The following is a 24970-nucleotide window of genomic DNA, read 5'->3' as shown; positions in this document are numbered from 1 at the left end:
TTTACTAAGGCAAATATAATAATAATAATAATAATAATAATAATAATAAAAGTAAAAATAAGCAAATGGGTCCTAATTAAACTTAAAAGCTTTTGCAAAGCAAAGGAAACTATCAACAGAATGAAAAGACAAACTATTGAATTGGAGAATATATTTGCAGATGATATGACTGACAAAGGGTTAATATAAAAATATGTGAAAAGCTCTTACAACTCAATATCAAAAAAACAACAACCCAATAAAAATGGGCAGAAGAACTAAGTAGACACTTTTCCAAAGATGATATACAGATGGCCAACAGGCACATGAAAAAATGTTCAACATCACTAATCATCAGAGAAATGCAAATCAAAACCACAAAGAGATATCACCTCACACCTTTCAGAATGGCTATCATCAAAGCCCACAAGTTACAAATGTTGGTGAGAATGTGGAGAAAAGGGAACACTAGTACACTGTTGGTGGGATTGTCAGTTGGTGCAGCCACTGTGAGAAAAAGTATGGAGGTTCTCCAAAATACTAAAAATAGAACTACCATATGATCCAGTATTTCCACTGCTGGCTGTATATCCAAAGGAATTGAAAATAGTAATTTGAAAAGATACATGCACCATCATTTTCATAGCAGCATTATTTACAATAGCCAGTACATGGAAGCAACCTAAATGTCCATTAACATATGAATGGATAAAGAAGATGTGATACACACACACACACAATGGAATATCACACAGCCATAGAAAGAATGAAATTCTGCCATTTGTAACATGGATGGACATAGAGCGTATTAGGCTTAGTAAAGTAAGTCAGACAGAGAAAGCCAAATACCCTGTTATCACTTATATGTGGAATATAAAAATAAAATGAATGTATATAACAAAACAGAAACAGACTCACAGATATAGAAAGCAAACTAGTGGTTACGGTTACTAGTCAGGAGAGGGAAGGGAGGAGGGGCAAGATAGAGGTATGGGATTAAGGACAAACTACTATGTATAAAATAAATACACTACAAGTATATACTGTACAGCACAAAATAATAACCATTATTTTGCAGTAACATTAAACGTAGTATAATCTATAGTATAATCTATAAAGATATTGAATCACTGTGTTGTAAACCCGAAAATAATGTAATATAGTAAATTATCTATACTTCAACTTTTAAAAAAAGAAAAAGAAAGTCTTAACTTTCAAGGAATTCACCTGCTAGTGGAAGAGATGCACATATAAACATGGAATTTTCTGTAGGTATAAATGTCATAGCTGAAATAAGCACAGGATGCATGGACACAGAGGGAAGTCACTGTACCATCCTGAGTGAAGTCTGAGGTTTCTAAAACCATTAAGAACCTGGAGAAATGTGAACAACTATTTAACCAAGGAAATCATAACCTGTATTATGAAGCTTCTGTTGTTTCTACTTCATTTTCTGCTGATATCATCTCTCTTTTCTCCAGCATAGAAAAGATGCTAAGTGGTTATTCCTGGAATTGGGAGCCATGTCTACTAGGACTGGTACAAAATTCAGTGTTCAAGTTAGAATTAGTACATTTTTATGCAAATGCATTACTCTTTAAAATAAAATTAAATGAGATTTTTCAGTAAAAAAAGACCTTATTGTGGTTTTGATTTGCATTTTCCTGATGACTAATGATGTTGAGCATGTTTTCAAGTGCTTGTTTGGCCTCTGTATACCTTTTTTGGAGAAATATCTATTCACATCTTTTTCCCATTTAAAAAAAAGTGGGTTGTTTGTCTTTCTGTTTTTAAGTTGTAAACCTGCTTTATATATTCTGGATGCTACATTATTATCAGATATATGATTTGCAAATATTTTGTCTCATTTTGTAGGTTGTATTTTCACTTTCTTTATCATGTCCATTGATGCACAAAATGTTTTAATTTTCATGAAGTCCAGTGAATCAATTTTTTTGTTGTTGCTTGTGCTTTTGGTGTCATATCTAAGACTTTGTTGCCAAATCCAAATTATGAAGATTTACACTATGTTTTCATCCAAAGGTTTTATGGCTTTTATATTTAGGTCAAGGAATCATTTTTTGGTTAATTTTTGTATAAGGTATGAAGTATGGGTCAACCTTCATTCTTTTGCATGTTGCTATACAGTTGTCACAGCAGCATTTGTTAAACAGACTATTTTCCTGCATTGAATAGTCTTGGCAACCTTGTCAAAAATCAATTGGCTATTGAGGTATGGGTTTGTCTCTGGTTTCTCGTTTCTATTCCATTGAGAAATATGTTTAGCCATATGCCCCTGCCACACTACTTTGATAACCGTGTCTTTGTATTAAGGTTTGAAATCAGGAAGTGTGAGTTTTTTGTGTGTCTTTATTTTTCCTTAGCTTATTTAGGTATAATTGATACGCAAAAATTTTAACACATTTAGTGTATGTATCCTGATGAGTTTGGACATAAGCATATCATCACTATACCTTAAGGTACCAAACATTATCAGTCACCTCCAAAAAATTTCCTTATGTTTTTTGTGGGTTGATGGGGATTTATTTGTTGGTGAGAACACCTTGCATGAGATCTATCCTACTGTACTATGTTGTACAGTACATCTCTAGAACTTACTCATCTTGCATGACACACACTTTATACCCATTGAAAACCAATTTCCCCTCTCCCACCAGCTACTACTGATGAGATTGACTATTTTACATACCTCATATAAGTGGAATCATTCAGTATTTGTCCTTCTGTGACTGGCTTATTTCACTTAGCATAATGACTTCCAGGTTCATTCATTTGGAAATGAAAGAATTTCCCTTTTTTTGAAGGATGACTAATATTCCAAGGTTTGTATATACCACATTGTCTTTATCCATTCATCTGTTTGTGGACTTACGTTCAGTTTTCAGAATATTGTGATTATTGAGGGACGCTTGCATTTCCATATGAATTTGAGGATCAGCTTTTTCATATCTGCAAAAATGATGTTTGGAATTTTGATAGACATTCTTTTGAATCTGTTGATCACTTTGAGCAGTATTGCCATCTTAACATTATTGTTTTCCATACTATGAATTCAGGAAGTTTTTCCACTTATTTAGGGCTTCTTCAATTGCTTTCAGCAATGTTTTGTAGTGTTCAGCGTACAAGTATTTCACCTCTTTGTTAAATTTACTCCTAGGTATTTTATTCATTTGGATTGCAAATGTAATTGCTTTATTAATTTACTTTTGTAAACTGTTCATTGCTGGCATATAATTATTTTATTATGTTGTTGGATTGATTTGCTAGCATTTTGTTAAGGATTTTTGCATCTATATGGATAAGTAATATTGGTGTGTAATCTTTTCTTGTAATGTTTCATCAGGCTTTGGTGTCAGGATAATATTGGCCTCATAGAGTATATTAATAAGTGTTCCCTCTTCTTCTATTTTTCTGAAGAGCTTGAGAAATGCTGGTATTAATTATTTTTTGAATGTTTGTGTACATGTCACCAGTTGAAGTCATCTGGTCCTGAACTTTTCTTTGTTGAGCATGTTCTATTATATATGTCTGTTAGATCGATTTAGTTTAAAGTGTTGTTCAAGTACTCTATTTCCTTAATGATCTCTCTGCTTGCTGTATCCATTATTGAAAGTGGAGTACTGAATTCCCCAACTATTACTGTAGAAGTGTCTATTTCTCCATTCAATTCTGTAAAGGTTTACTTCATATATTTTGTTTGTCTGTGTCTTTTTTTGTTGTTTTTCTCCTATTTTTAATTTTTATTTTTTATTTATTTTAATTTTTATTTTATATTGGAATATCATTGATTAACAATACTGTGTTACTTTCAGGTGTACAGCAAAGTGATTCAGTTACACATATACATATATCTATTCTTTTTCAAATTCTTTTCCCATTTAGGTTATTACAGAATATTGAGCAGAGTTCCCTGTGCTATACAGTAGGTCTTAGTTGGTTATCTATTTTAAATATGGAAGTGTGTACTTGTCAATAAAAAACTCTTAATCTATCCCTTCCCCCATACTTCCCCCCTGGCAACCATAAGTTCCTTCTCTAAGTCTGCGAGTCTGTTTCTGTTTTGTAAATAAGTTCATTTGTATCATTTTTTAGATTCCTCATATAAGTGATATCATATGATATTTGTCTTTCTCTGTCTCACTTCACTTAGTATGATCATCTCAAGGTCCATCCATTTTGCTGCAAATGGCATTATTTCATTCTTTTTTATGGCTGAATAATATTCCATTGTATATATGTACCACATCTTCTGTATCCATTCATCTGTTGATGGACATTTAGGTTGCTTCCATGTCTTGGCTATTGTAAACAGCACTTTGATGAACATTGCAGAACATGTATACTTCTGAACTGTGTTTTTCTCTGGATATATGCCCAGGAGTGGGATTGCTGGATCATATGGTAGCTCTATTTTTAGTTTTTTAAGGAACTTCCATACTGTTCTCCATAGTGGCTGTACCAATTTACATTCCCACCAACAGTGTTAGGAGGGTTCCCTTTTCTCCACACCCTCTCCAGCATTTATAGTTTGTAGACTTTTTTTTCTTTTTTTTTTTTTTGCGGTATGCAGGCCTCTCACTGTTGTGGAATCTCCCGTTGCGGAGCACAGACTCTGGACGCGCAGGCCCAGTGGCCATGGCTCATGGGCCTAGCTGCTCCTCAGCATGTGGGATCTTCCCAGACTGGGACATGAATCCATGTCCCCTGCATCGGCAGGAGGACTCTCAACCACTGCACCACCAGGGAAGCCCTGTTTGTAGACTTTTTGATGATGGCAATTCTGACTGGTGTGAGGTGATATCTGTAGTATTTAAATATGTTTTTTATTGAAGTATAGTTGATTTACAATATCACATTAGTTTCAGGTATACAACACAGTGTTTCAGTGATATATATATATATATATATATAGATATAGATATATATATTCATATACACATTCCTTTTCAAATTCTTTCCTATTATAGGTTACTACAAAATACAGAATATAGTTCCCTGTGCTATATAGTAGGCACCTCTTGGTTATCTATTTTATAAATAGTAGTGTGTATATGTTAATCTCAACATCTTAATTTATCCCTCCCACTACCATCATTTCCCCTTTTGTAGCCTTAAGTTTGTTTTCTAGGTCTGTGAGTCTCTTTCTGTTTGTAAATTAGTTCCTTTGTATAATTTTCTTTAGATTCCACATATACACGATTTCATATGATGTTTGCCTTTCTCTGTCTGGATTACCTCACTTAGTACGTCTATCCATGTTGCTGAAAATGGCATTATTTCATTCTTTTACGTGGCTGAGTAATATTCCATTGTATATATATACCACATCTTCTTTATGTATTTATCTGTAGATGGACATTTAGGTTACTTCCATGCCTTGGCTATTGTAAACAGCACTGTGATGAACATTGGGGAGCATGTATACTTCTGAACCATGTTTTTCTCTGGATATATGCCCAGGAGTGTGATTATTGGATCATATGGTAGCTCTATTTTTAGTATTTTAAGGAACATCACACTGTTCTCCGTAGTGATTGTACCAATTTACATTCCCACCAACAGTGTAGAAGGGTCCCCTTTTTTCCACAACTTCCCCAGAATTTAGTGTTTGTAGACTTTTTGATGATGGCCATTCTGACTGGTGTGAGATGATACATCATAGTAATTTTGATTTGCATTTCTCTAATAATTAGCACTGTTGAGCATCTTTTCATGTGCTTTTTGGCCATTTGTATATTTTCTTTGTAGAAGTGTCTATTGAGATCTTTTGCCCATTTGTGGATTGGGTTATTTGTTTGTTTTTTTGATATTGAGCTGTATGAGCTTTTTGTGTATTTTGGAGATTAATCCCTTATCAGTTGCATCATTTGCAAATTTTTTTCTCCCATTCTGAAGGTTGTCTTTTCATTCTGTTTATGGTTACTTCATATATTGTGGAGCTCTTTATTGGTACATATATGTTTATAATTGTTATATTTTCTTGGAGAATTGAGGCCTTTATCTGTATATAATGTTCTTTGTCTTTTGCAATATATTTTCACTTAAAGTCTATTTTGTTTTATACTACTTTAGCCTTTCCAGCTATATTTTAGTTATTATTTACATAAAACTTATTCCATTAATTCACTTTCAACCTATTCTTGTCTTGGGATATAAAGTGAATCTCTTGTAGTAAACATACAGCTAGATCATGACTTTTTATCCATTATGTTAGTTTGTGCCCTTTGATTAGATAGTTTAGTCCATTTGCATTTAAAAGTAATTATTAAGGAAGTACTTTTGTCATTTAGCTTTTTTTCTTTCTGTGTATCTTATACCTTCTTGTCCTGCATTTCCTCCATTACTGCCTTCTTTTTGTTTAATTGAGTTTTTGTATTGTATCACTATGGTTCACTTCTCACTTCCTCTTTTTTTTTTTTTTTTTTTTTTTTTTTGCAGTACGCGGGCCTCTCACTGTTGTGGCCTCTCCCATTGCAGAGCACAGGCTCCGGACGTGCAGGCTCAGCAGCCATGGCTCACGGGCCTAGCCGCTCTGCGGCATGTGGGATCTTCCCAGACCGGGGCACGAACCCGTGTCCCCTGCATCGGCAGGCGGACTCTCAACCACTGCGCCACCAGGGAAGCCCCTCTTTTTTTTTTACATATGTTGTTAGTGGTTGCCACAGACATTACAACTAATATTTTAAATCTATAACAGTTGATGTCTGGTTAGCTCTAATAGCATACAAAAATTCTACTTCTATACAGCTATGCCCCTCTTCATATTGTTGTTGACACAAGTTATGTCTTTATACATTGTGTGCCCAATGACAGGTTTATAATTATTTTTATGCATTTTTCTTTTAAATATGTAGGAAATAAAAAGTGCAGTTACAAGCCAAAATTGAAATAATACTGGATTTTACATTTACCTATTGTAGTACCTTTACTGAATATCATTATTTCTTCATATGGTTTACTATTATCTGTCCTTTTATTTCAACCTTGAAAACTCTATCATTTCTTGTAGGGCAGTCTCTTGGAAACAAACTCCTTTAGATTTTCTTTATCTGGAATGTTGTAATTTCTCCTTCATTTTTGAAGGATAGTTTTGCCTGATGTAGAATTCTTTGTTGACAGCTTTTTTTTTTCTTTCATCACTTTAAATGTATCATCTCACTATCTTCTACCTCTTTGGTTTTTTTTTTTTTTTGGCTGTGTTGGGTCTCCATTGCTGTGTACGGGCTTTCTCTAGTGGCAGCGAGTGGAGTCTACTCTTTGTTGTGGTGCACAGGCTTCTCCTTGAAGTGGCTTCTCTTGCTGTGGAGCATGGGCTCTAGGCATGTGGGCTTCCGTAGTTGTGGCACACAGGCTCTAGAGTGCAGGCTCAGTAGTTGCAGTGCACGGGCTTTTTTGCTTTGCAGCATGTGGGATCTTCCCAGACCAGGGATTGAACCCATGTCTGCTGCACTGGCAGGTGGATTCTTATCCACTGCACCACCAGGGAAGTCCCTACCTCTTTGGTTTCTGATAAGATATCAGTTGCTAATCTTACTAAGAACCCTGTATCTGATATGTTGCATATCTCTTGTTGCTTCTAAGATTCTTTTTCTCTTTGTTTTTCAACAGTTTGATTATAATTTGCCTCAGTGTGGATCGCTTTGAGTTCATCATTCTTAAAGTGTGTTGAAATTCTTGGATGTGTAGATTCATGTCTTTCATCAAGTGCTGGTAAATTTCGGCCATCACTTGTACACATATTCTTTCTGCCACTCTCTTTCTCTTCTTCATCTCGGATTCCCATAATGTGTTCATTGGTATGCTTGATAGAGTCACACAGGTCCCTTAAATTCTGTTTAGCTTTCTTCATTCTTTCTGGTTCTCAGTATCAATAAATTTATCTTCAAGTTATCTGATTCTTTCTTCTGCCTCCTGAAATGTGCTGATGAACATCTCCAGTGATTTTTTTTCCTTTTAGTTGTATTCTTCATCTCTGGAAATTTGTTCTTTTTTAAACAGTTTCTATGTCATTTTTTTAAATTTTTCTTTTTTCCATACATAACTCTCTGTTCCTTTTAGTTCTTTGTTCATAGTTGCTGTTTAGCTCTTTGAGCATATTTAAGACAGTTGATTTAAAACTTTTGTCTAGTAAATTCTATCTCTGGACTTCATTAAGGATGGTTCTGGCCATTTTTCCCAGTGAATATACTGTAGTTTCCTTTTTAATTTCATATTATTATCTGCTAGCTGGAAATACGAATTTTCCCCTTTACCCAGTGTTTGCTGTTTTCAATTGTTGAATGCTGCTATTGTCTGTTTAGTAAATTTTCCAAGCAATTTTTTTTTACAAAGACTATATTCCATGTTATGCAAGGTCATTCAGGTCTCTGTTACTTTACCTTATGTTTCACTCGATTTTTCACAGGTTTCCTTGAACTCCAAGAACTAAAAATAAAAAGTAAAACACTTCTCTCAGTCTTTGCAAATTGACTCTGTACTGGGCACTCCTTTAGCAGTTCCTAGGCTGTATGCAACTGCCTGACCTTTCCTTTCTCCTTGCACTGAGCCCAGAGATCAACTGGAGGTGAAGGCTTTGGGTCTTCTCAGGTCGGTTCTGAGCATGTATTCTGCCCTGGGCATTCATGAGGATTTGAAAATTCCCCCTAGTACAGAGACAGTTTCAGTGGCCTAAATTTCCCAAAGAAATGCTTTCCCCAGGTTCTCCTCCAAGGCTTTAGGCAGTCTATAATATGTTTCAGCAATACTATTCTTTTAATTTGAGGTATAATTGACAAACAATAATATATTAGTTTCAGGTATATGACATAATGATTTCATATCTGTATATGTTGCAAAATGATCACAATGTGTCTTATAATATCCATCACCATACAGTTACAGATGTTTTTACTGTGTTTAGAACTTTTAATATTTACTCTCTTAGCAACTTTCAAACAGCAGAACAGTGTTATTAACTATAGTTACCATGCTGCACATTGCATCTCATGATTTACTTACGTTATAACTGGAAGTTTCTTCCTCTAGACACCCTTCATCCACCCATTTCAGCCAGTGCACACCTCTGGCAACAACCAATCTTTTCTCTTTATCCATAAGCTTGTTTTCTTTTGTTTTTTTTTTGTTTTTTTTTTAAATTTTAGATTCCACATATAAGTGAGATCATATGGTATTTGTCCTTTTCTATGTGACTTATTTTACTTACTGTGATGCCCAAAAGGTCCATTCATGTTGTTGCAAAAGGCAAGATTTCATTCTTTTATGGCTGAATATTTCATAATCCATATTTATAGCTATATCTGTCTCTATCACATCTTCTTTATCCATTCATCTATCAATGGACACTTAGGTTATTTCCATATCTTGACTACTATAAATGGTGCTGCAATGAACATGATGGTGCATATATGTTTTCAAGTTAGGGTTTTGTTTCCTTTTAATAAATACCCAGACATAGAATTGCTTGTTCACATGATAGTTCTATTTTTAATTCTGAGAACACTCCATGATTCCTTTCATAGTGGCTGCACCAATTTACATTTCCACCAACAATGAACAAGAGTTCCTTTTTATTCCTTCTTCACCAACACTTTTTTTTAACATCTTTATTTGAGTATAATTGCTTTACAATGGTGTGTTAGTTTCTGCTTTATAACAAAGTGAACAGCTATACATATATATGTACATATACATATATATATATATCAGATATAAATATATATCCCCATATCTCCTCCCTCTTGAGTCTCCCTCCCAACCTCCCCATCCCACCTTTCTAGGTGGTCTCAAAGCACCAAGCTGATCTCCATGTGCTATGCAGCTTCTTCCCACTAGTTTTACATTTTGTAGTATATATAAGTATATATATATATATATAAGTCCATGCCACTCTCTCACTTTATCTCAGCTTACCCTTCCCCCTCCCCATGTCCTCAAGTCCATTCTCTACATCATCATCTTTATTCCTGTCCTGCTCCTAGGTTCTCCAGAACCATTTTTTCCTTAAATTCCATATATATGTGTTAGCATACGGTATTTGTTTTTCTCTTTCTGACTTACTTCACTCTGTATGACAGACGCTAGGTACATCCACCTCACTATAAATAACTCAATTTCATTTCTTTTTATGGCTAATATTCCATCATATATGTGTGCCACATCCTTTTTATCCATTCACCTGTCAATGGACACTTAGGTTGATTCCATGTCCTGGCTATTTTAAATAGAGCTGCAAAAAACATTGTGGCACATGACTCTTTTTGAATTATGGTTTTCACAGTGTATATGCCCAGTAGTGGGATTGCTGTGCTGTATGGTAGTTCTTTTTTTTAGTTTTTTTAAGGAACCTCCCTACAGTTCTCCATAGTGGCTGTATCAATTTACTTCCCACCAACAGTGTAAGAGGTTTCTCTTTACTCCACACCCTCTCCAGCATTTATTGTTTGTAGATTTTTTTAATGATGGCCATTCTGACTGGTGTGAGGTGATATCTCATTATAGTTTTTTTTTTTTTTCCAGTATGTGGGCCTCTCACTGTTGTGGCTTCTCCCATTGCAGAGCACAGGCTCTGGACGTGCAGGCTCAGCAGCCATGGCTCATGGGCCCAGCTGCTACACGGCCTGTGGGATCTTCTCAGACTGGGGCACAAATCCATGTCCCCTGCATCGGCAGGCGGACTCTCAACCACTGCCGCACCAGGGAAACCCCTTCATTGTAGTTTTGATTTACATTTCTATTTTATTTTTCTGTTTTAAAAATATATTTATTTTTTATTTTTATTTTTGAATTTTATTTATTTTTTTATACAGCAGGTTCTTATTAGTTATCCATTTTATACATACTAGTGTATATATGTCAACCCCAATCTCCCAATCCATCACACAATCACACCTCCCCCTGCCATTGTCCCCCCTTGGTGTCCATACTTTTGTTCTCTACATCTGTCTCTCAATTTCTGCCCTGCCAACCAGTTCATCTGTACCATTTTTCTAGGTTCCACATATATGTGTTAATATACAATATTTGTTTTTCTCTTTTTGATTACTTCACTCTGTATGACAGTCTCTAGATTCATCCACATCTCTACAAATGACCCAATTTCCTTTCTTTTTATGACTGAATAATATTCCATTGTATATAGGTACCATATCTTCTTTCTCCATTCCTCTGTCGATGGACACTTACTTAGGTTGCTTCCGTGTCCTCACTATTGGAAATAGTGCTTCAAAGAACATTGGGGCACATGACTCTTTTTGAATTATGGTGTTCTCAGGGTATATACCCAGTAGTGGGATTGCTGGGTCATATGGTAGTTCTATTTTTAGTTTTTTATGGAACTTTCATACTGTTCTCCATAGTGGCTGTATCAATTTACATTCCCACCAACAGTGCAAGAGGGCTCCCTTTTCTCCACACCCTCTCCAGCATTTATTGTTTGTAGATTTTTTGAGCATGGCCATTTTGACTGGTGTGAGGTGATACCATATTGTAGTTTTGATTTGCATTTCTCTAATGATTAGTGATGTTGAGCATTATTTCATATGATTATTGGTAATCTGTATATCTTCTTTGGAGAAATGTCTGTTTAGGTCTTCTGCCCATTTTTGGATTGGGTTTTTTTTTTTTTGATATCGAGCTCCATGAGCTGCTTGTAAATTTTGGAGATTAATCCCTTGTCAGTTGCTTCATTTGCAAATATTTTCTCCCATTCTGAGGGTTGGCTTTTCATCCTGTTTATGGTTTCCTTTGCTGTTCCAAAACTTTTAAGTTTCATTAGGTCCCATTTGTTTATTTTTGTTTTTATTTCCATTTCTCTAGGAGGTGGGTCAAAAAGGATATTGCAGTGACTTATGTCATAAAGTGTTCTGCCCATGTTTTCCTCTAAGAGTTTGATAGTGTCTAGTCTTACTTTTACGGCTTTAATCCATTTTGAGTTTATTTTTGTGTATGGTGTTAGGGAGTGTTCTAATTTCATTCTTTTACATGTAGCTGTCCAGTTTTCCCTGCACCACTTATTGAAGAGGTTGTCTTTTCTCCATTGTATATTCTTGCCTACTTTATCAAAAATAAGGTGTCTATATGTGTGTGTGTTTATCTCTGGGATTTCTATCCTGTTCCTTTGATATATATTTCTGTTTTTTCCACCAACTTTTCTGTGTTGTCATTTAAACGATAGCCATTCCAACAGGTGTGTGGTGATGTATCAGTGTGGTTTTGATTTGCATTCCTCTGATGATAAGTAATATTTAACATCTTCTCATGTACCTGTTGGCCTTTTGTATGTCTTCTTTGGAAAAAAAAAGTGTAGTCAGGTCCTCTGCCCATTTTTTAATCAGATCATTTGGGTTTTTATTTTTTTGTGTGTTTTGATATTTATTTGTATTAGCCCCTTATCAGATATATGATTTGCAAATATTTTCTCCTATTTAGTAGGTTGTTTTTTAATTTTGTTGATGATTTCCTTTGTTGTGCCAAAAAGTTTTAGTTTGGTTTTGTCCCACTTGTTTATTTTTGTTTTTATTGCCTTTGTTTTTGATGTCAAACCCAAAAGATCATTCCCAAGACTGATTTCAAGGAGTTTGCAGCCTATGTTTTCGCCTAGAATTTTTATGGCTTCAGGTCTTACATTCACGTCTTTAACCTGTTTTCAGTTAATTTTAATGAATGGTGTAAGACAGTGATCCAACTTCATTCTTTTGCATAAGGCTGTCCACTTTCCCCAGCAACTTTTACTGAAGAAACTGTCATTCCCCATTGTATATTCTTGGTTCCTTTGTCATAGATTAATTGACCATATGTGTGTGGGTTTCTTTCTGGGTTCTCTATTATGTTCCACTTATCTATGTGTTTGTTTTAATGCTAACACCATACTATTTTGATTACTATAACTTTGTAAAATAATTTGAAATCAATAAATGTGATGCCTCCAGCTTTGTTCTTCTTTCTCAAAATTACTTTGGCTATTTAGGGTCTTCTGTGGTTCCACAGAAATTTTAAGATTGCTTGATCTACTTCTATGAAGTAGAATTTTGGAATTTTGGTATGAATTGTGTTGAATCTGTGGATTGTTTTGGGTAATATGGACATTTTAGCAACATTAATTCTTCCAATCCACAGCATATTTACTCTTCCATTTATTTACATCTTGTTCAATTTCTTTTATCAATATCTTGAAGTTTTCAGTGTGCAGGTTTCTCAACTCCTTGGTTAAATTTATTCCTAGGTACTTTATTCTTTTTGGTGTAATTATAAATGGAGTTATCTAACTTTTTTCTGATAGTTTTTTTATAAATGTATAGAAACATAACAGATTTTTGAATATTGATTTTTTATCCTGAAACTTTACTGAATTCCTGTATCAATTCTAGTGGGGTTTTTGTGGCATCTTTAGTGTTTTCTGTATACAAATATTATCATGTTATCTATAAGTACTGATAATTTTACTCCTTGATTTCCAATTTGTATACCTTTTATATCTTTTCTTGCCTAATTGCCCTCACTAGGACTTCAAATGCTATGTTGAATGAAAGTGGCAATACTGGCATCTTTGTCATGTTTCTAATCTTAGGGGAAAAGCTTTCAGCTTTTCAGCATTGCGTATGATGTGAGCTGTGGGCTTTTCATATATGGCCTTTATTATGTTGAAGTACATCCCTCTATACCCACTTTGTTGAAAGTTTTGTTTTTTTCTCATAAATGGATGTTAAATTTTGTCAGAAGTTTTCTCTGCATCCGTTGAGATGGTCATATGCTTTTTCTTCTTCAGTTTGTTAATGTGGTGTATCACTCTGTTTGATTTGCAGATGTTGAACCATCCTAGCATTCCTGAGATAAATCTCACTTTATCGTGGTGTATCATACTTTTAATGTATTGGTGAAATCAGTTTGCTAATATTTTTTGAGGATTTTTTTAATCTATGTTCATCAGGGATATTGGCCTGTAATTTTATTTTCTGTGGTATCATTGTCTGGTTTTGTTCCAGGGTGATGTTGGCATCATAAAATGAGTTTGGCAGAGTTCCCTCCTCTATACTTTTTGGGAGATTTTGAGAAGGTTTTGTTTAATCCTTCTTTGATTGTTTGGTAGAACTCATCAGTGAGGCAATCTGGTTGTAGACTTTCATTTGGGGGGAGGTTTTTTATTACTGATTCCATCCTCTTACTAGTAATCAGTCTATTCAGATCTTCTATTTCTTCATAATTCAGTCTTTGTGATTTGTAAGTCTCTAGGAGTTTATCCATTTTCCTCAGGTTGTCCAATTTTGTTGCTTATAATTTTTCATGTCAGTCCATTATGATCCTTTTTATTTCTGTGGAATCAATTGTAATGTCTCCTCTTTCATTTCTGATTTTATTTTTGAGTACGTTTTCCCCCTTTTCTTGGTGATGTAGTTAAAGTTTTGAATATCTTTTATCTTTTCAAAGAACAAACCATGGTTTCATTGATTTTTTTCCTATTGTCTTTTTAGTTTTATTTCATTTAGTTCTGCTCTGATCTTTGTTATTTCCTTCTTTCTACTAACTTTGGGTTCAATCTGTTCTCTTTTCAAGTTCTTTAAGGTACTAACTTAGGTTGTTTATTTGAGATTTTTAAAATTTCTTAAGACAGGCATTTATTATTATGGACCTGACTCTTGGAACTTTTTTGATGCATCCCATAAGTTGTATTTACATTCTTATTTGTCTCAAGGTATCTTGTGATTTCTCATTTGATTTCTTGTTGACCCATTGGTTGTTCAGTAGCATGTTGATTAATATCCATATATTTGTGAATTTTCCAGTTTTATTATTGTAATTGACTTCTAGTTTCAACCCACTGTTGTTTGAAAAGACACTTTATATATTTCAGTATTCTTAAATACTTTAAGGTCTGTTTTGTGGCCTAACATATGATCTATGCTGGAGAATGCTTCATGTGGAATTGAAAAGAATGTATATTCTGCTGCTGTTGAATGGAATGCTTTGTGTATATCTGTTAAGTTCATCTCATCTAATGTGTCATTTAAGGTTAATGTTTTCTTAATGGCTTTCTGTGTGAATGATCTATTCATTGATGTAAGTTGGGCATTAAAGTCCCCTAATGTTATTTTATTGCTGTCTATTACTCTCTTTCACTCTGTTAATATTTGCTTTATATATTTAGGTGCTCTTATGTTTGGTGCATAAATATTTCCAGATGTTATATCCTCTTGTTAGATTGACCTCTTTATCATTATGCAGTGCCCTTCTTTGTCTTATTATACACTTTGTTTTAAAGTCTATTTTGTCTGATATAAATATAGCTGTCCCAGCATACTTTTAATTTCCATTTGTGCTGAATATATTTTCCATCCCTTCAATTTCAGTCTGTAAGTATCTGTACCTCTGAGGTGACTCTCTTGCAGGCAGCATATGGATGGGTCTCCATTTAGCTACTCTATGTCTTTGAATTGGAGAATTTAGTCCATTTATATTTAATGCAATTATTGATAGGGATATGCTTATTACCATTTTTTTCTGGCTGTTTTGTAGTTCCTGCATTCCTTTCTTTTCTCTTGCCCTCTTCTTTTTTGGTTTGATGACTTTATTTAGTGATATGCTCAGATCCTTTATATCTTTCATGTATCTACTATAGGTTTTGTTTTGTGGTTACTATGAGATTTACATATAACAACTATTTGTAACAGACTATTTTAAATTGATCACAACTAAGTATAAATGCATTCTAAATTTCTACATTTTACCCCCCACATGCACAGTGGACACACAGCTCTGAGGGCAGCATCACCTCTGCTTCCATGGCTGGCCAGTGGGTGGGTCTCAGCTGCCTTTAGTTCACAGCAACCCCTCTTCTTTGCTCACAGCAGCCCCCTCCCTGCTGGCTCTGCTTCTGACAGATGGTGCAGCTGCAATATTGCACTGCTGCAGCCTCAGCTGCTCACAGCTACTAACACTGATGCTCTAGCCCCTCCAACCCCAGTGGGGAGTGAGTCAAGTTTTATATTTTGATGTCACATTTTACAGCATTTTTTCTTGTGTATTCCTTAACTAATTATTGTAACTACAGTTATTTTACTATTTTTGTCTTTTAACTTTCATACTAGCTTTATAAGTAATTAATTTACTACCTTTTCTATATATTAACTTTTACCAGTGAGATTTAGACTTTCATATATTTTCTTGTTACTAAATTGCACCTTTTCTTTTTAGCTTAAAGAAATCCCTTTTAAAGTGTCTTGGAAGGCCATTTTAGTGGTAATGAATTTCTTTAGCTTTTGCTTATCTGAAAAACTCTATATTTTTTTCATTTCTGAATGATAACTTTGTTGGGGAGAGTATTCTTGATTTGAAGATTTTATCTTTAAGCACTTTGAATATATCATGCCACTTCTTTCTGACCTGCAGTTTCTGCTAAAAAATCTGATAATATTCTTGTGGGGGTTCTGTTATGTAATAAGATTTTTCCCGCTCTTGGTGCTTTTAAAATTCTCTCCTTGTCTTTAACTTTTGACATTTTAATCATAGTATGTCTTGGTATGTGTTTTGGGGGTCCATCTTATTTGGAACTTTCTGGGATTCCTGGATCTGTATGCCTGTTTCATTCCCCAGGTTAGGGAAGTTTACAGCCATTATTTCTTCAAGTATGTTTTCTGCCCCTTTCTCTCTCTCTCCTTCTTCTGGGACTCCTATCATGTGAATGTTGGTCCACTTGATGTTGTCCCATTAGTCCCTTAAGCTATCTTTACTCTTTTTCATTCTTTTTTTTTCTGCTGACTTCCACTGCCCAGTCTTCCAGTTCACTGAAACTTTTTTCTGTTTCATCTGTCTGCTATTGAACTACTGTAGTGTATTTTTCAGTTCAGTTATTGTATTCTTCATCTCTGTGACTTCTGTTTGGTACTTTCTTATATATTTTATCTCTTTTTTGAAGTTCTCACTGTGTTCATCTATTCTTCTCCTGAGGTTGGTGAGCACTTTTATGACCATTAGTTTGAACTCTTTATCAGGTAAATTACTCATCTCCTTTCTTTAAGGTTTTCTGAGGTTTTATCTTGCTCTTTCATTTAGAGTATATGCCTCTGCTTCTTCATTTTGCTTGATTCTCTGTGTTGGTTTATGCATTTGATGAAACAACCACCTCTCCCAGACTTGAATGATTGGCCTTGTATTGGAGATGAAATATCACTCATCCTTGCCCTAGGTCTTGTTAGTCTCTCAAGCCTTTGTGATTTTCCAAGCAGTGTATTTTATTTTTAGTGATTTTCAGTAATTGAGGCTATGTCAAGACCTGTCAATGTCCCAAAGGGGAGGATCTCATTCCATACCTAGATTCAGGCTGGCTGGAAACCAGATCCTCAAGCAGCAGCTTTTAAACATTCATATACATAGAGTTCTTTGGGACTGCAAGCCTAAGCTTCACTAGCCACCAGAGCCAGGCAATCAAGAGATGTCCCCTGAGTATCAGTCACAAAAATTGGGGCTCCAGGCATGTGTATATGCTCCTTTCTGAAAGATACCAATGAGCCATAGTGAGGCTAAATGTGAGTGCATAGATGGTGTCCCCTGGCCTACGTTCCCTAAGAACACCCTCATAGTCGAGGTATGTACCAAACCTGATGCCTGCTCCTAAGGCTGAAGCTCCAAGACAAGCCTCTTTCACAGAAAGGCTTTGGGGGTTTCAATCTGCTGTCTGTGCAGTTGCTGGGGTGTGGTAGCCTGCCAATAACTGTATCTTTGATTGTTACAGTCCTGTGGGACCCAAGAAACCAAGTCCCCATGGCCACCAGTGCCAGGTGATCAACAGTTATCCCTTGGGCAGAAGTCACAAAAACCAGGGCACCAGACATATATAAGTGCTCCCCTCTGAGACATACTGGTCATCTGGAGTAAGACAGAGGGAGAGCATGAAGATAGTTCCCCCCTTCAAAGTATCAGGAAAGGTTTACAATCAACCCTTACATGTGTGCTTAATTAGAAAAATGACCCTTGGGCTGCAGCTATGACAGTAAACAAATAGGCCTCTTTCACAATAAGACTGAGCTCCTGGAGCTGTTACCTCTTTCTGTGCCCTGGGGTCATAGCTGTTTAAGAATACTTTTGCAACTGGCTACAGTCCTGTGAGACCTACAGTTATATGCCTTATAAACACCAGAGCCAGGCGATGTAGAGGTATCCCCTGGCAGCAGCCACAAAAATCAGGACACCAAACTAGGGTATAAGCTCCTTTCTGGAAGGTACCAGCAAGTGAGGCAGAGGGAAGCACAAAGATTATATCCACCAGCTTCCATTCTCTAAGAGCACCTCTACAGGCCCTTATAAGTGTACCAAACCAGAAGCCTGCCCCTAAGGCCATAGCTCCTGAACATGTAAATAGACCTCTTTCACAGAAAGGCTTAGAGTATAAGTTTTAGTCTGCTGTCTGTATAGTACCCTGGGGGTGGTACCCTGCCTAGAACTGTCTTTCCAATTTTTACAGTCCCATGGAACCCAGGAACACATGTTCCCCTGGCCTTCATAGCCAGGCAATCAAGGGGTGTCCTCTGGGTGGCAGCTTCAAAAACCAGGTTACCAGATGTAAAAACAAGGGCACCAGATGCCTGTAGAAGCTCTCCTCTGAGAGATACTTGTGCTCTGGAGCAGAGTAGGGGGAGAGTGTGGAGATGGTGCCCACTGGCTGGAATAAGGCAGAAGGAGAGTGCCAAGGTGGCACCTACCAATAAAAGAAAAGAAAGGGGAAAAAGAAAAAGAAAGAAAAAGGAAATAAAAAGAATTATATGACACCTGCCAGCTTTAGCAAAGCAGAGGGAGAACATGGAAGATAGCGTCCACCAGCTGGAGCATACAGATGGCACTCATTGGAAAGGAAAATAAAAAGATTATGCCTGCTGGATTTAGTAAGGCAAAAAGAGAACAGAAAGATGATGCTCATCAGCCTCCATTTCCACAGAGTACCCCAGCATGCTCCTGCTTCTCAGACTAATACTTTAAAATTAGCAAATGAGTCTCCTTAACATACATCTGGGCACTTTTCAAAAGGCTGCTGGACCCTAAGGCAGGTGAATCTGTGCACAAGCCCTTTAAGAGCCATTTCTCAGTTCGCCACAGCAACATGTCTCATGGGCATGAGTTTTCAAAGTTAGATGTTTTGGGGGCTCATCTCTCAGGAGCTGGGTCTTAAAAGATGTGGTGCCCAATGTGGGATATGAACCCTATGCCCCTCAGGGTGAAGTTCTGGGTTTTGAGTTCCCTCCTGATTGAACGTTGCCTCACCAGGGGTGGGGTTTACAGTAAGATTGTTTCTCAGCCTTTCCTATCTGTTTCACTGTGTGTGTGTGTGTGTGTGTGTGTGTGTGTGTTTTCTCATTTTCCCAACGTGAAGGGGTCACGTTGCCAGCCTTTAATTTTTTTCCTGAGGAAATTGTTCTATATATAGTTGTAATTCAGTGTGTCTCTGTGAGATGGTGAGTTCAGGATTTTCCTACATCTCCATCTTGAATTGGAACCTTCAACTGTAATCTTTTGACCTTTTTCTTTTGAGAAAAGCCAGCATAAAGCACTTTTATTGAAATAATAAAACTTGAAATTCATATGTAGTGCAGGCGGAGGGGGGGAGTAGGCAGCAATTTATTTCACCAAATCACTACAAAGGACAGCAAAGGGGTGAGAAGGAGGAAGGAGAAGCCAGGAAACTGTGAGATCAGCAGGGGAAGCTAAGCAACAAAAAACAGGAGATGCTGAAGCTGTGCTGACCAACATCATTTTCTTAAGAAAACACTCAAGGATTTGTCATGATGGCTGGGCTTTCATGGGTGTTAACTGTCTAAGAACAGCACCGCCAATTTAACTTTCGATTAAAGTTCTTAAAATTTAGGAAGTGGAGCTTGGATAGCTATGAGATTACAAAAATCCTGAATATCCATTAGAAAAACCACAGGATGGAAAAAGCCAGGCCATGAAGAAGTCTTCAGAGGTCCCTGCTGGCCTGGGGATAGACACCTGTAGAGTCCAACATCTCAGTGAAAATGATCTCCTTTCAGAAGGCAGAGGGTTTAAGGGGAGGGTGGAAGTGGGGCAGTGGAGACAAAGGTTCTCCCCCTTCCCACTTTAGTTTTGGGTAGGGCTTTTAATTCAACACAAGGACATCTCTCAACTTGGAGAATAATTCGGCCCTCAAAAGCGCCTCATATCTGCTATGGCTTTGCAGCACAGCAGCAATAATATTTAATATATAATAGATAAAACTTTCATCCAAAAATAAAATAAAATAAAGATTCTTGCACCCCCCCCATACCAATTCCTATTCTAAAGTTAACCCATGACTTGTGCTGGTAATACTTGACTAATACTTAACTGGAAATCTAGATCCAAAGGACTGAAACTCAATTTCACCTCAAAACAAAAACAAACTAAAATGAGTAACTTGAGGTTTATGGCATATAGTTCAGGTCAACACACATATGAAGATAAAGGGGAAAAGCAAAGCTGGTGACAGAACACATTGTCAGGGAAGATGTTTATACAATGTACTGGAACATCAGGAAAAGCTCCGTATGGACTCGCTGTGCGCATCTGGAGGCGCCAGATCCTTCCATGGCACATCCAAGAGTGGGGAGCTCAGGGAGGAGGCCATTCTTGTCATTCCAGTTTTAGAAGCTCCACACCAAAGAAGAGAGTGGCATTTGGTGGGAGGATGCTTGGGTGCCCAGTGGCACCATAGGCATAGTCTGGGGAGATAGCTTGGCTCTCTGACCCATGCTCATCTGGTCAACCCCTTCTTCCCAGCCTCGGATCACCTCCTGCTTGCCCAGCACACACTTACTGGACTTGTTTCTGTCCAGGGACGAATAGAATTTCTTTCCATCTTCAAGCATCCCCTTATAGCGCACCACGCAGGCCTGGCTGCACTTCGGGAAGGTAAGCCCATCTCCGGGAGAGATGGTCTCCACCTGCACTCCCATAGCGGCGTCGGCTGCGGACGCTGGGCGAGCTGGCCTGTAATTTTTTGACCTTGACGACTGCATATTTTTCATCCACACTTACAATGTTTTCAAATTATGCCTGCTGCTTTTCCACTCTGAGTTGCAAGTTAGGCGAAACAGATACGAACACTTTGCATCACTCTTTCAGGTAGTCTTCAGGCAGGTTAGAAGAGACTAACACAATAATTTGCAAATGAGATTTTGTCTGCTCCCTCTGCAAACAGGGACCAGGGTCTCACACTGGGAATAGGGGCTTCCATCTTCAAGACTACAGCTGATCTGGGGGTGGGTGAGGCAAGGTGAATAAAAACACTATAAAGCTTTTCCACAATTTTTAAGTTGGCTTTTTCTTGATTCCCCATTTGCTTGGTTACTATAGACATTTGACTATTTTCCAGAGTTCTGACAAAGTTAGTTCTGACTGTTTCTACTTATTTTTCAATGTTTCTATAGGGGGATAGGAGTTTGGAGCTGCCTACTTCACCAATTTTACTGATACGACTCCATACATAAATAGCATAATAATTTCCAAATTACTGGCAAAAAAATGGTGGTTGAATTCCCAGTCCAGTCACCACTCTTCCACCACCAAAACCTAATAAACCTATAAATATACCTCAATAGATTCACACCCCCAGGAAAATAATTGTGTCTGGTATATTTTTGTACTTCCAATTCCTAGTATAATGCCTGTAATAAAGCAAGCTCTCAAGAAAAGCATTTTGAATAAATGAATAGTACTATAAAATCTAACTATTAGTAATAACAGCAATTACATAGTAACATGTGAAATGCCAGGGATGCAGAATATTGTATTAGCAAGCAAAATTTATACCCATACACTGCTTTATATTTTCCAGAGAAATTTCATATTTATTACCCCTTCAGACTGTCATAACCATTCTTTGAGGTAAGAATGATAGGGATTATTACTCCATTTTATAAATCAGATACAAGAAATGATGTTCTATGCCATCATCTGTAATTGGCAGTGGTAGGAATGTTGTCTAGGTCTACTGCATATAAAATCTCTGCTCCTTTTATTTTTTTCCAGTTTCTTTCTTTTGATAATCACTACGGAAGAAAATAAATCTTTTTCTAAGTTGCCCATCCTGAATGAAGCAACTACACTTCTCTTTTGGAGGTTTTGAAAAATACCAACCACCAACAACTACAAGAAACAGCAAATAAAAGAGTTCCTACTCTAAAGCATTCCGTTTACTTAGCTCTCTCAGAACAACTGAATGTGTGCATATGTGTGAATGGTGGGGCCTGAGTTCTTGGAGAAATAAAGAAGCATTTGTATTCCAGTGGACCACCAGCCTCAGTGTTTGAGGCCCTTATCATAGGAGTGTGATGAGGCTGTGAGGAATCTGAATTCCCCATAGGGGAATGGGAGAGGAGAAACAGCTACACAGGCCTTAAAGGCTTTCTCTCTCCTTGTCTCTGATTGCCTCTCCTATCCCCACTAGCCCCTTTGTGATTTCATTGAAAAATTGGAACCTGGGGCAAGAAAGATTAGGTGTAGGAAGAGGTAGGAGTGACTCCAGGTAACAGTGAAATATGCAAAGTGGTAAATGAGAAAGAAAGGGAATATTGTAAGTTATGGCACACAGAAGCATTAAGGGAGTTCTTGTGGTTTCTGTAAGTGAAAGAAACTGGGAAGGCTAATAAAGTTTGGATGTCTGTCTTACAGGAAGCTCTACAAGAAGTATGGCCTGCAGAAACCCAAGAAAACTGTCTACATATCCAGTTTCTCAGCCTGAGCCTTTTTTCCCCTATAAAGAAAGCAGAATAATATAGAGAAATAGAGTCATATAGGCCTAAGTTGAAATTTAGTCTCACTACCATTTAACTACCTATGTGATCTCAACAATTTGATTCACTTTCCTGAATCTTAGTTTACATAGCCATCCTCTAAGAAATGGTGATAATGTGTCTCAAAGTATTATTGTATTACATGAAAAAATGAATTTGGTTTATAAATGTTAGATATTGTCATTATCACCTTTGGATTGCCTGAACTCCAGTGTTAGATAATACTCATTTATGCTGCATCATTTTAGAGTGGTTTTCAAAAGTGAATTTATCAGACAACTTAAGCGTTAGTGTTTAAAAGTTGACCCTCGATGGAAATATTTCTAAAATATATTATACAATTCTATACCTGCTTAAACAGTAAACTAAACAGAATTAAGCATCTTCTCGATGGCTGTGGGGTCATTATTAATGAACATCTCACATTGCTGTCAAATAAGATACAATGATAACCCTCAAGAACTCGGAGACTGGTAGTCGTGGGAGCGGGATGAGAGTGAGACACAAGGTTTGGGGACTTACACTAAAAAAAATATGTTTATTTCTATGTCTCTCTCTTTTTTTTTTTTTTTTTTTTTTTGGTGTACGCGGGCCTCTCACTGTTGTGGCCTCTCCCGTTGAGGAGCACAGGCTCCGGACGTGAAGGCTCAGCATCCATGGCTCACGGGCCCAGGTGCTCCGCGGCATGTGGGATCTTCCCAGACCGGGTCACAAACCCGTGTCCCCTGAATCACAGGTGGACTCTCAACCACTGCGCCACCAGGGAAGCCCTCTATGTCTCTTTTTATAGTTACTGTTTTCCCCCTCATTCTCAGCCTATCAGATGCTGCTTCTTGCTGCTATCAGTATAATGCCTCTGACTACTCCCCTTCTAATTGTTCCTGCTAGTCTAGATTGGACAACCAGATAACTAAACTTGTTAAAATTATGCCCAAGCAGTGGTTCTTTCATTGTGGTCTTTGGACCACTAGCATCAACATCACCAAGAAACATGTTAGAAATGCAAACTCTCCAGACCCACTCCAGACTTATTGAATCACAGAACTCTGGGGTAGATCCCAGCGGTCTGTGTTTTAATAGGCCCTCCAAGTAATTCTGATGCATGCTCAAGTTTGAGATTTACTGCCCTACTACACTTGTTAATAATGCACACTCCCAGGTCCCACTATGAGAGATGTGATTTAGTAGGTCTGTGGTAGGGCCCAAGAGCCTTAATTTTTTAACCAATAACCTGGATTATTCTGATGAAAATAAAGACACACTTAGGCAAACATTTCCCAAGCCTAAACCAGTGCTTCTTAAGCTTACTTAGGGACTTTGTTAAAATGCATATTCTGATTTAATAGGTCTGGGGTTCAGCATTTTAATGGTCTCCCAGGTGAAACCTATACTGTTAGCCGGTGGGCCACGTTTGAGCAGTAAGATCCTAGAACCTTATCTAGTAGGTGATTTATAAGAGTTCTTATTTTACTTTGTTTTTGAATGCTTTTTAACTCGAATTTTTCTATAAACAAAAATAGTATGTCTTCCTTGTTTTTGCAAAAAATATCATTTTCTTTAAAATAAAATATTTTTCAATGGTGCATATTCATAAATTTAAAAAATGATTTGTTTTAATCATACAATATGAGTTAGTTGGCTTTAAATACAGAATGGAGGAACTCTCCATTGAATAAAGTTCTATGAGCTTGAGTTTCTAGACTCAGTGTCATCTTTTCAGGCTTTTCAGAGGGCTTTTATTCTGTCCTTCTATGTTTTAAGTATACCTCCAGTAGAAAAGGGGTGGCAAAGCTCCCCTATCACGAAGGTCAAAATTCTGTGACAGATCACATCTTTCTCTTTGGAGCTAAAATAGATGCTGTCCTTTCTCTAGTCTAAGCTCTAGTGTCAGCATTTGTCTCCTCCCTGAAGGGTATTGATTGATAAACCACGGCTTTTCCCACAGGTGAAACCATTTGTTCCCTCTGAATGAGCATCCTGAATGTTTCATCCTTTCAAGAGGGAATGAGCCTCTGAGGAAGGCCTTCATGCTGACCCCTGGTTTGGGCAATCTCTGGACTTCTCCTTATGTAAATGAAATGCCTTAACAGGGAACCAGTCATGGAAACTCCTTATGTGTCACCTTGTGGATTACTTTATTTTTATTTTTTTTACATCTTTATTGGAGTATAATTGCTTTACAATGCTGTGTTAGTTTC

At 36.9% G+C, this 24970-nt stretch overlaps 1 pseudogene across 1 annotated transcript; it reads right to left on the bottom strand.

Annotated features, from left to right (window-relative positions):
* Nucleotides 1-20073: 20073 nt before the first annotated feature.
* On the bottom strand, nucleotides 20074-20933 carry LOC308608937 (peptidyl-prolyl cis-trans isomerase FKBP1A-like; annotated as a pseudogene). Its single transcript has one exon. The product of its transcript is annotated as a peptidyl-prolyl cis-trans isomerase FKBP1A-like (transcript).
* Between the last annotated feature and the right edge of the window lie 4037 nt (nucleotides 20934-24970).

The sequence above is a fragment of the Mesoplodon bidens genome (assembly GCF_964165515.1).
Source record: "Mesoplodon bidens genome assembly, chromosome: X".
NCBI lineage: Eukaryota > Metazoa > Chordata > Mammalia > Artiodactyla > Ziphiidae > Mesoplodon > Mesoplodon bidens.
The sequence above is the reverse complement of the archived record's forward strand: the minus strand, read 5'-3'. Positions and strand labels throughout refer to the sequence as shown.